Source organism: Carettochelys insculpta, chromosome 12 (assembly GCF_033958435.1).
Source record: "Carettochelys insculpta isolate YL-2023 chromosome 12, ASM3395843v1, whole genome shotgun sequence".
NCBI lineage: Eukaryota > Metazoa > Chordata > Testudines > Carettochelyidae > Carettochelys > Carettochelys insculpta.
The window spans coordinates 43,229,038-43,241,167 of NC_134148.1; the positions used below are offsets into that span (position 1 = coordinate 43,229,038).

Here is a 12,130-nt window from a genome sequence, read left to right on the forward strand (position 1 = left end):
ATCCAGTTGACCAAGTAGACCTAAGCGTAAGGGAAGATTGCTTGAATAATGCTGTGACCCTGTCTGAGAACTTGCAACACCCAGCTACGGTTCCATTCCCGTATCAATAAGCCATGGTAGATGTTCTAGAAGACAAGTTTAAGCCTCTACGTCCCCACGGCCACTGAACTGGTATTTTGTCTGACGAGGATAATAGCATTGGAAGGTTTTTAAACTATGGAAATCTCAGGACAGCTTGCCCTTCCCCAGGAGGAAGCAGCAATGAGTTGAGACAAAACAGCCTAAACTCCATTTTTTGTGTTGGTTCCTATTTTACAAGTACCTAGAACTTTCTGACAGCAAGGCTTTTGCTTATGGCGTTATGCTCTCACAGCATCGCTTTCATACACACCGTCGCTAAGGTTGTGTCACAAGTTTATTATAAACATCTGAAAATGATGTTTATCTAGTAAATTTCCACTGAATCGCAACTTATATATCGGTTTCTAGATCAGAAGACACCCCTTTGATACGCTTCATAGCCTCTCTTGGTCACCTGAGATGCGCGCGCGCACACACACACACACACACAGAGGCACATAACTAGTTATAAGATCTTTATAAGGGTTCAGTGTATCCGAGAGTAGAAAGATGTCTAGTGGGCAATGCACAGGACTGGAACTGAGACGAATTCTTTTCCCATCTCATTCATAATCTTTTCATGTGACATTGGACTTGTCCTTTAGTTTTCTTGGTGTCCGTTTCCCTTTGGGAAAATGGGGCTAACACTTCCCTGCTTCAGAAGACTGTAGAAGGATAACAATCCATTAGGCACTGAGCTTCTCAGCTACTAGAGCAAAGAGGGCTTGACAAGTACCTAAATCTTGAGCTCCGGCTAAAGGCAGTGTGGTGTCGTGTTGCCAGCTGGGAGCTGGATCTCGCATTCTATTCTAAATCTATTCACTCATGGCAGTGCAACATGGAAAAACTGCTGCCTCAGTGAGCGAGCTCTAGGAACTGGGACTCGCTGGGGGTGAATTATTTGATGGACTTGTGGCAACCTTTGTAAAACTAGCCTGGGTTTTTGTAAGTGGCTTAGTGAGGTTATCATGATACAGCACCAGGTTTCGTTCTTTCCAGCTTGTTTAGCTGGCTGTGGTAGAGTAGATGGAAGCAGTACAGGTTGAACCTCTCTAGTGTGGCATCCTCGGGGCCTGACTCATGCTGAAAGAGAATTTGCCAGCCCATGGGAAGTTAATATTGTTTAGCACATTACCAACAATTCCACTGCTGATGGGGCTCTTAAAGGACATTGATGGGTAAACTACACCTAAATAACAGCACAGAACACTGAGAGCCAGGACTGGTGGCTGGAAGCAAACTTTATGGCACTGTGGGAAACTTGGCCACAGCCGTGATAAGTGGTCATCCAGCTAACTGAAATCATGCCAGATTATGGATGTTGCTGGACAAAAGCGTGCTGGACTAGAGAGGTTCAACCTGTAACATAAATCTATGCCTAAATCTTCAGAAGAAATAAGCAATCTTGTAGCTTCTTGGACTAACAGATTTATTTTTGAAGAAATGAGCTTCTATGGGTAAGACCCACTTCCTCAGAATTATTGTCTTACCCACAACAGCTCGTTACCTGGGCAATAAAACCATTCCTCTTTAAAGTGCTACAGGACTGCTTGTTTTTCGTGAAGCTGCGGACCAACACGGCCACCCCCTGAGGCTAAATCTTCAGAGAGAGGAAAACGAGAACCAGAAAGATCTATAATTTGAACAGAGTAATTGAGTCACAGGATCTGTCTGCTGGGTAATAGCAAAAGCCACTGCTCCAAGGTTCAGAATCCAGGTGGACTGACTTGGGCTGCAACAATAGTGTAGGTGTTTGCCTGGACTCGTGGGCTCGACAAGGGGAGTGGGCTGCAGCCCACGCCGTGGGAGCCTGAGCCAGCTGTCCTGGGCTCGGAGGCTCTGCGCTGTGGGCTTTGTGTTGCAGTGCAGATGGCTGGAAGGGACCATGGTGGTATGTCAAATCTGACTTCCTGGATAACAGTCCCCAGAACTCTCCCAAAAAGCCGTCTGAATAACGTCTGTTCCCGGTGCCCGTTACTGTAGTCGTGGCTGGGCTCAGAAATACAGCGCACATGTTTATTAGATCCAGGACACGGACCGGATTAGGCGTAACTCTGGGCAAGGTCATGTCTCCTGCGCATGCCCATGATGGCAGTGCAGCCGGCGCTCACTTTATGGAGCGTGTGTAACTCACACAACTGCTGAGTTGGGTCACTGTCCCATGTAGTGGCACCTACACCGCTTAGAGTGATGGAATAAGTCTCCTCTCCAGCCTTAGCTGAGAGCTGTGGGCTCTTAGCTCAAGCTGCAGAGAGCCCCTGTGCTATGCTCCTGAGGTCCCAGGTTCAAGCCCTCCTGTTGGCAGTTACATGTGCTATCTTAGCAAGGCTTGGGAGAGTCCAGTCAGCTGACATTCAAATGGTGTTTGTGCAGAGCATGGCTTGTGGCACTTAGCTCCCCCCTCCCTGCCAGGCCTGGAGTATCCTTTGAAGATGCAGTTGGGGCCAATGATGCAGAGTGGCTGAGAGGAGAGCAAGACCAAAGTCAGAAGTGGGTTGGAAGTACACAGGCCCTGCTGATGGTGAGGAGGGGACAGAAAGCCCCTGTCTTTCCATCCTTGGGCAGTGTAACTGAACACTCTGAAGTGCTTCCAAAGCAGCACCCTGCTCACGCTTCCACCATGTGAAGTTAATGGCAGTGTCCCCACTGCTGTACTGTGTGGAAAGGTGGCTCTGGCTCTGAACTGAAGATGTGCTGGCCAAATATCAAGTTCACTGGGGAAGTGTTTTCCCATTGGTTTGCTTCCTAGTGTCAAGCCAATGGACCCAGAGCAGGAGCAGGTGGGCTGGGGCCTGTGGGGCTAAAGCCATGTGCCTCTGCCACAGGTACTAAAAGCCACTGGGTACTTAGCTAAATTGCATAAGTGCCTCTGGATTACACTGGTGAATCAGTTTTCTGCCCTTTTGCTGGCAACGGGGTGGGGGTGGGGGGGAAGGTAACCACTTTGTACCTCTGAAGAGCATTTTCTTGTTCTCTGGCACTGTGCTGCAGACCCCAAGGATTTTGTGGTGGAATGCTGGTGTCTATGTCGTGCACGATGGTTTGAGTTTATCAATATGAATGAATCAGCTGCATACAGATTGTACCCAAAGTACGCCCACACCTGACCTTATCCAGAGCCATCTGGCTGTCAGAGGGGATCAGTGACTCACCTCCACTGTTCCAGGTAAGCTGAGCACTTGGGCAACCACCCAGGAGAGATTCAGGTGCCACCCAGTTGATCAGCAGAATGCCCACAGCTGCCCACGGCCAGCAGCTTGCGTTTCGTCTGGTGGTGCACATCGGCAAATGCCTTGACACCTGTAACAAAATTCATTCCACCTGGCCAGAAAAAACGTAGCGGGACCCTGCCCACCTGCAGTTGGAAAACTCATTTCCCAGAGCTTGCAGAGAGGCACTTGACGGGAATGTGTAGCCTGGCAAGGGTCCTGTCAGGTGCTGTCACAAGGCTCCTTTTGCTTCAAGGGCTGGATTTACTGCCTGACCTCTGCTTCTGCATGCTGAGTGTTTTCCATGGTGTAGAGCTACCTGCACTGATTTCTCAGGAGTCTGGCTTTTCTGCGCCCTTGGCATAGGGTGTGCACACATTAACCTCATGATGGGCGGGGTTCTGCAGTCTTTCCCCACACCCACTCTGCTGCCTGTCTTGGGCACTGCACATTATTTCCCCAACACTAAGCTAACAAGAAGCACCTTAGAGACACACACAGTTCTCAGTGGCTGGTGGAGTATTTGGTATGTCTGGAATTCTTTTTTCATTTATCCTTGTAGCAAAGGCCAGCGTTCACTGCTGGGATTGACCGTGTGTTTCCAGCTGCTCTGGGCTACCAGAGCTGCTCGTGGAGTAGTCATGCAGCCAGAAATCAGAGTCATTTCTGATTAGAGCGTTGAGAGCCATGTGGGAGCTGGCCCTGTTTAGCTGCACATGCAGTCAGCAGTGACTGGCAGACCAGCCCAGACCCAGGTGTAAGTATTAGCAGGAAATGGTTTGTATGTGTAGCTGTAACCATAGCCGGGTGTTTTGAGCATTTGAACTATTTGCAGAGCAAAGCTGGTCATGTGACATTTGGTTCTGCTCCCTGAGTGGCCAACAAACTTTTTAGCAGGACAACAACAAAAGCCGAAATAAGTGCTTCTGGCACGAAGGTGCAAAACATCCAGGGCTTGGCAAAATTTTTCTGACTGTCACAGGGATCACCTGACTGTTCAGAAATGCTGAACTGCATGGCCCACAGCTGCCACGGAAGGGAGTGTGAGCTGTTTTGTCACTATGTTACTAGACCTGTGTCACAAATATGAGAGGTTGTATGTAGCAAGAGGTCTGAAATACTCGTGTAGCTAATCTTCAGTGTGATTTCTTGTACAAATTCAGAGCCAGCAAGGCGGCCATGAAGAATATTGCTGTTTGGTTTTGCATGGCACATGCTGGTACCAATAGCGTGTCTATTTCATTGTCCTGAGCACTTCGTTGGCACTGTATTTTACATAGCTGCCTTGGGTGGATAATTTTATAGCCCTAGTGAATGAAGTGGCATTGAAAAAAGACTGCAGAACAGTTGTGATGCAGGCTGATATATTTCAGTCTGAGGTTCAAAAGAAAAAGTTTCAATGCAGTAGTTTGAGTACATGGTAACTCTCATCCAAGGCAAAGCCTTGGTTCTAGTTTTGGTTCTCTATGCCTTAAATATTGAGTCTGTTCTGGTCTGGCTATGGTCTGAAGAAGTGGGTCTGTCCCACAAAAGCTCACCACCTAATAAATTATTTTGTTAGTCTTTAAAGTGCTACTGGACTGCTTTTTTGTTCCAAGACAAAGCCATGATTAAAGGCCTGGAGCTGGAAAGGGGAGGGTTAACATACCCACAGTTTAAGTTTATTTCGAGATTCTTTCCCCTCCTTGTGATTAAAACCTGGGACATTGTTGTATATTCATGAAGCCTGATTTTAAAATGGCCATTATTTGTGGCCTTCCTGAGTGGTGAATAATGCATTGTGCCTCAATACAGGTTTTTAACAACTTAATAATAATAGTAGAGTAATGGCCTTGTATCACACTTGAGTGATTTCAATTATCTTAATCAGTTGCTATATTCAAATATAAACTACTCACATCAGCGAGGGCTGAACTAAAAATTGGGGCCTTATCAAAGAGAAGAAGAATTCACTTGGTTTTGCGTCCAGTGACTTTGGCTAGTCAAAAGAACTGTGACCAGCAATGCTGTGAGCTTGGAGGGCACAGAACTGCCCAGTCCCAGCAGGAATACCAGGGACTCTGCTTTGTATGAGGTATGTTGTCTCCCAGAGTTTTTGTGCATGGTGGGTATATGATCTATTCCAGCGACTCAGAGGGGATTGATTGCTCCCCTCCCTGCGAAGTGGTATCTTCACCTGAAGGTCAGTGGGAAAGAAGCTATGAGCAGCATTCCTTGTAAGCTGAGTGCTTGGGTGGCCACCCAGTTGAGATCCAGGTACCACTCAGTTGATCAGCAGAGCGCCTGCAGCTGGCAGCGTGTGTTTCTATTGGTGGTGCACAGCCACACATGCATCTGCGCACAGAACAAAATTTATTCCACCCACAGATGGAAAACAATAATGGTAACGTTGGCTGTGACCCCCCCCCGCCCATCCTGCTTGCCCTTTTGTGATCTGTCCACTTTTTCCCTGGCATTTTCTTTCTTTTTGGAGGGCCTGTTCCTGTCCCATTAAAGCCAAAGGAAGTTTTGCCATTGACTTTACAGAGTAGGGTGGAGGCCCTGATGTGTGGTTTTACTCTGCGGAATGGTGGTGGGAAATATTGTATCTATTGTGTCTGTGTCCAGTGTGCATAACTGCCACACACAATGATCTGGACTATTTTTTCCCCCCTGGGGAACCTCTGGTTTGGCAGGCTCTGAAACTCAGGCTGTTCTCTGGCTCATGTGCTGTTGCTAGCTGTAAAGATAAGGCTGTTGAGACTTGTGCTTAATTAACAGCTCTGTTGATGGGGTGTTTGTGTGAGTGAGAGCGTGTGGCGTGCCAAGAGCCCCTTCTCACAAGGCATGTCCTTCATTTTTCTTCTCTGTGCAGCAAAATTGGGAGTTGCTGAGTCCTGCCAAAAAGCAGCGAGAAGTATCCAGGTGACAGCCAGTGAGTCCCACTCCCTGTTGTTGTTAAGAATGATGCTCACCATAGCAGCGTCTGGAGGCAGGGGCAGGGTGCTAAGGAAGCAAAGCCTTATTTGTGAAATACGACGCTGGCAGCGCTGTTGGGAATGAAGGGGCCATTTTCACACGGTCTTTTTCCTGCCTGTAACTGTACCTTTGAGCAGTCCCCATCTTGTAACCTCTTTGGCTGCTCCAGAAGCGAGTTGTGGCCATGTGCTGCTCTGTGCATCTCCCGCCCTCCCCATGTCGCTCAGGAAATGTGGCCTTCAGGGCAAAAGGGCGAATTAGGCTCTGGTGGATCCCGGCAGCTGAGTTTGTCATAAGCAGGTTTGAATTCACAATGGGACACGTGTGTTTATCTGACCAGGTTTTTGAGCTATGCGATTATTTCTCCTGTTCTTTCTATTTCAACTGATGACAGTGGGACCGACTCTGCCCCTCTTACTCATGTTGAATGGTCTCTTCCTCCACTCTAGTGCCACTGAAGTCTGCGGAAGTGCATGTGACGTGTGGTTGGACCGGTATAAAGGTGCCAGGATCGGGTCCAATATAACAGTCTGTTTCTGTAGTACAAGTTGGAGCTCCTAAAACTGACACTCTCTGATCTGACAACATACCTCGTCTGGCAGGGCCATGGATGCCACTGGGCCAGACAGCGGGGCAGGAAGGTGCAGCCTCTGTCCTCTGGCAGCAATGGGATTGGGACGCTGCAGCAAAGCCCATGTCTCCCCGTCAACCCTGGGGGAGCTGCCACACAGGGCTGGGGCTGACATTCCCTGGCAGCCCTCCTCCTGGGGCTGGAGCCAGCTTTCCCGAGTCCAGCTTCTTCCGACAGCCCTGCAGGGCCAGCAGCAGCCACACAGGGGTAGAGCTGCATCCCCAGTGCAGGCTGGAGCAGGCTTCCCCTGGCAGACCTGGGGCGGTGGCAGAGGGCATGCTGCAGCAGCATAAGTGGTAGCCTAGCAGCAGCTGCAGACCCGCAGCCCAGCCCAACAGCAGGTCGGGGAGCAGCCCAGTGGCGGTGGAGAGGCAGATGGGGATGGCAGCCTTCCCTGGCCCAACACATTCTCTTGTTTGGGATAGTTAAGTCCTGATCGTGCTGGACCAGGGAGGTGCAACCTGTATTTGATAGTCTCAGAGCTCTTTGACATGAATGAATTTGGATCTACAGACCCCTTGAGGGTAAGCAGGCCTGTGAGGTCTTTATCCCCATTTCAGAGGTGGGTAAATTGAGCCATAGAGAGGTTGGACTTGGGATGCTAAAGAGACAGGTGGGTTTATGCCCTGGGTGCCTGCGCTCTGCTTCCTGCAGGTCTAAGTCAACTTAATCCAGATCGTCATCTAATCTTATTCTGGAAATCAAACGTGACTCAGCATTCATTTGCCCCTAGTTCTGGAGATCGGCATGCGTGCTTGCTCACCTGGCCTGCCGGAGCCCACATGCAGTGCACCACAGCTGGCTAATGTGTGTGCCCTGCAATCGTACCTCCGGCAGAACTTTCCTGCTTCTGCTGCCCTGCCCTTAGGAGTCCGACAGGTTGTTTTTGTTGCTTTTGCAAACCCGTCAGCCCACTTCCACTCACGTAGGTGTTTTCCTACACCCTAGGTCAGCCCCCAGGAATGCTGCCACTTGCCACATATTTCTAGAGCAGGGCTGATGTGCGAGTGTTCGCCTGCACAAAGAGGAATAGCACTGCCACCTGGGTGGCGACAAGGCTGCCAGTTCTCTTGTTACAGGGCATCAGCAAGTGCACCCCAGCTCCCAGAGGCAGAAATGTAAGTACAGTGCATATTTCCTTCCCTGCTGGTTGGCTAGGTTTTATGCTGGTTTTTTATGATCTTTTATGTTGCTTGCAGTGGAATGTACTGAAACGTTACATAGGACATGTAAACAGCACCTTGGCTGTAAGTAAGCTTGGAAGAATTAGATTTTTTTATTGTTAAATGTTGATTTCACCATACACACAAACTAATGAAAAAATATTTCCATTGAAAACAATAAAAATTTGCCACTCGGCAAAGTAAGAAAAATGTTCCTTGAGGACTTGTCAGGGTATTGACTTCATTTTCACATCACACTGGCAATTTGTGTTTTAATGCTTATTTAGTACCCAGAGGTACTGAGACCTCATCTGGGGTGAGTGAAGTGTCTGCTCTACAGCCTCAGGTGAGAGGCAGCTGGCCTTTAGGTCATGTGGTAGAGTGCAGGGCTTTAGATCCTATGCTCACAGGCTCTATCCCTGGGGCTAGCAACCCAGGTCTGTTGGTGTTACACTTATAAAGCTTTAACTTTTTGACTCTCAACCTCTATTAGCATTAAACAATTATTGTCTAAATCCCCAGGCCTGACCACTCCACAATTTCACACAACTGGGAAAATTTAAACCAATCGAAAACTTTATAAGTGCTTTAAAAAGAACCTGTCAGTATTACCTGTCAGAATTTAAAACAAACAAACAAACAAAAAACCCTGCAAAGCCTGACTACATCCGGTCTGCGAAAGAAAGCGCGAACTCTCTGTGTCCACTGAGAGAGAGGATGGAAATGAATATGTATTTTGCATGTGCCATGAGAACAGTTGGTTTAAGGAGTTACTTCCTTTGTCCAGTCCTGCACCTTCATTCCAAAATACTATACAAGCAGACATGCGTCCCACTAAAATGCAGCTGTCTTGGGCCCTGGACTCAACAAAGTGCCTTCCCACTTGCTTAAGTCTGCTTGACGCTGACTGCCCTAGGACTTAGGCATACACTTAAAACTTCTTTGCAGTTACGTGCTTTACTGGGTTGGGCCCCAAATAAGTAATAAATTATATGATGATAGTAAAAATCCTATTATGAACTCCTCACCCTTCTGCCAACAAGCTTTTGGCATTTCTCATGTTGTTACCTTTAGAGGCAATTGTGCAGGATGGCTCAGTCTCTGGTTTTCGAGTTGAACAATTCTCTCTTGTGCTGTACTGATTAAATCGTAAAAGTTAATTATTAACAGCTAAAATATTTCTCTTGAATTTAAATCCTCTCGTGTGTGCTGCTGTGTTTTAACGCTGATTGTGTCCATATGCAGCCAGTGCTAATAAATGTAACTATAGAAACTCTCCAATGTGAGGCAGAGCTGGTTACCTTAAGTCCATAGTTCCCTGCATGAAAGCAGGTCCTTGTAAAAGAGAAGTGATTCTATTATGGGAATGTCTGGGCTTGTCATTTACTGAAACCCACCTGCAAAAGCTGGAAGTTAAACTGTCAGGCTGAAATTTTCCTGTGTAAACCAAACACTGAGCGAAAGGATGGCTCCTGCGCTGGGACATGCGGGCATGCACCGAGTGTTATGTCTGTTGTAGGAATAGCTACTCGGTGTATGTGGGCGTATGCTTTGCTGAGTTTGCAAGATAAGCAGGGAGGTGTTTCTCCGAATTCAAGCTTCAAAGCCAAACATGGGTCAGAACTGTGAGGCCGTTTAGGTGCAAGTTGACTGGAGAAGGACATGAAGCTTGAGCAAGGGGAAGTTGCGTTGAAGGGAGCTGGCGGAACGGTGAGGAAGTTTGTTTCTGGGTTCAGGGCAGAGGGGCTGTAACTTTCCCCAGGAACTCCCTGATGCTGGCAGCTGTATGCCGCACTCACTGGCGTGTGCATCTCACCCCCTTTGCTATGCTGCTCTCAGGAGGCTCGTTAATGTTTCTCTCCATTCAAATTGGTGCAGTGGCCCAGAGGTCACAAGTGCTTCCTCTGCTGGGGGAACAGAGGGCAGTGGGCCGGGTGCTGCTCCTTGCTGGTCGTTTCATCCCTTCTCAAGTTACTCACCTTTTCCTTGGGGCTTGAAAGCTGGGATTGCTTTTCGGACACTCTGGCAGTGAGGACAGAAGGCATTTTAACGGTGCAATTAACAGCATCTGTCTAATGAGATGTGGTTGTCTCCACTGCAGTTTTTGACATTCTGGCTGCAGAGAAGCAAACACACTTGCCCCAGCCTGGCTCACTCCATTCTCCCTCCCTCTGTCTCTTCCTCACGTTCAGTGGGCTGGGTCCAGGCTTGGGATACAGGAGGGGCGGGGGTGGGGGCGGTGAGCTGGGGGGGCAGGTTTGGAGGGGCAGGGCATGAGGGGTTTGGGGTACAGGGCTGGGGGAGAGGTAGATGAAGCAGGAGGGAGGGGTTCAGGGCTAGGGCAAGAGGTCGGAGCAGGGGAGGCAGTGCAGGCTGCTGGTGATGCTTACCTCAGGCAGTTTCTGGAAATGACCAAAATCTCCTCTGCTGGCAGAGGCATGGTCTGTGCCCTGCCCTTTCTGCAGATGCTGCTCCTGTCGCTCCCATCAGTGCTGGCTCCCAGCCAATGGGAGCTGTGAAGTCAGGTAGCATGCGGAGCTGCCCCGGCTACTCGTGAGCTGAGGAGCCAGAGGGGAGACATGCTGTCCACTTCTGGGAACCTCATGGAGCCAGGGCAAGCAGGGAGCCTGTCTTCTCCGAACTGTGCTGCTGACTGGACCTTTCATGGCCCAGTCATCACTGCTGATCCGAGCGGCCAGGGTCCCTTTTGGACCAGGCAGGCGGCTCGGCAGTGGGGCGCCTAGCAACCCTAATATCAGGGTAGCTTCTTGGGTACTTTGACTCTCCATGGTCAGCTGTGAAGGACAATGCAGACAGCAAACTGACAAGATAGTTGCACAGGGGGAAATGGCTTGTTCCGATGGCATCTCGGCCGGAAAGGAGAAGGGTCCCAACTCTGAGGAGTGACTTGTTGGAGCAGCCGCCCATTTGGTGTAATGCAGGCTAACAAGCTAGGTAGTTTGAAGATGGGGCCTGTGAAACTTAAGATTGGAGTTGTATGAGGGAGCTGCCTAGGATGGTACAAAGCTGGACAAGACATGCCAGGAGGTCCTTTCCATCTGGCCCTACGTATGCTGGTTTGTATTGATACCCGACAGTAACTCTCTCTGAGGGCACACTGCTCACCCAGGGTGCATTTCAGAAATGTACTACTAGCTGCTCGTAGATACTGTACAGGTGAATGCAAATTCAAGAACCAAGATCCATACAGAGTCAGAGGCTGGTCATTTGTATGCCCAGTTACTGATTTGCATTCCTGGGAACCCAGTGTTTCAGGTACTTGGCTTTGTCTGAAACTAAAACTATGGGTCATACGCTGATCAGCAATCCAAGGTATCAGCCAAACAAACAGGTAGACTAGCTCACCCTTCTAGTTTGGCTAAAATAACTGAGTTTGTTTTTATACTCTCCCATGACTCCCTTCAATTGTGTCCACAGCAAACATGCTTGGGCAAAGGATACAAACTGGTAGAGCTTGTTCCAAGGTTGTGAGGATCTGAGCACCAGAGGGCTTGATCCTGCATGACCTGGCATTCTTCCAAGGGGATTGGAAGCATCCCTCCCAGGATTTGGCCCCTGGCTTGTAGCACGGTCAGAAAAATACCTAACAGACCATGCACGGCATGGGATGAGACGAAGCCCAGTGCCTGTAGGATCTTCACTGGAAAGGCTGAGCGAAGGCAGGCAATTGCAGATCATGGCAGAAACCAGACCTGAAGCCAACGCTTCAGAAGCATTTCTGCTTGTTGTGCTGGCACGCACCACGCATCCGGGAGATGCACATATTGTTCTTTCCAAATTGATGATCAAACGTTAATCCTTTCTTCAGACATGCAGCTTTGTGGGGTGGAGTTCAACAATACCTCACTCGTCACGCAGCACAGCTTGGGTTTTGCACAGTTACAGACTGCACAATGCCACTGGAAGCTTGCATAGGAGAGAATGAAGCAAATCCCAGGTACAAAGCATGGGACATTTGCAGGATAAGAAGAGGGGAGTGTGTTCAATTCTCCAGGTAGAGGATAATTGTAAGGTGGAAAAGTATATCA

General features: G+C 48.9%; 1 protein-coding gene across 6 annotated transcripts in view; it reads left to right on the top strand.

Annotated features, from left to right (window-relative positions):
* Nucleotides 1-3,796: 3,796 nt before the first annotated feature.
* The window catches only part of PAQR5 (progestin and adipoQ receptor family member 5), a 37,633-nt gene continuing 29,299 nt past the window's right edge, over nucleotides 3,797-12,130 (top strand). For 2 of the 6 annotated variants that reach the window (XM_075007281.1, XM_075007287.1), the window contains exon 1: nucleotides 9,669-9,791. The gene's annotated coding sequence lies outside the window, so the exon portion shown is untranslated. Of the gene's footprint in view, nucleotides 3,856-3,991; nucleotides 4,087-5,271; nucleotides 5,404-7,866; nucleotides 8,037-9,668; nucleotides 9,792-11,981; nucleotides 12,040-12,130 lie in introns of those variants that run through there. The other 4 variants (XM_075007283.1, XM_075007284.1, XM_075007286.1 and 1 more) reach the window with 4 other exon arrangements.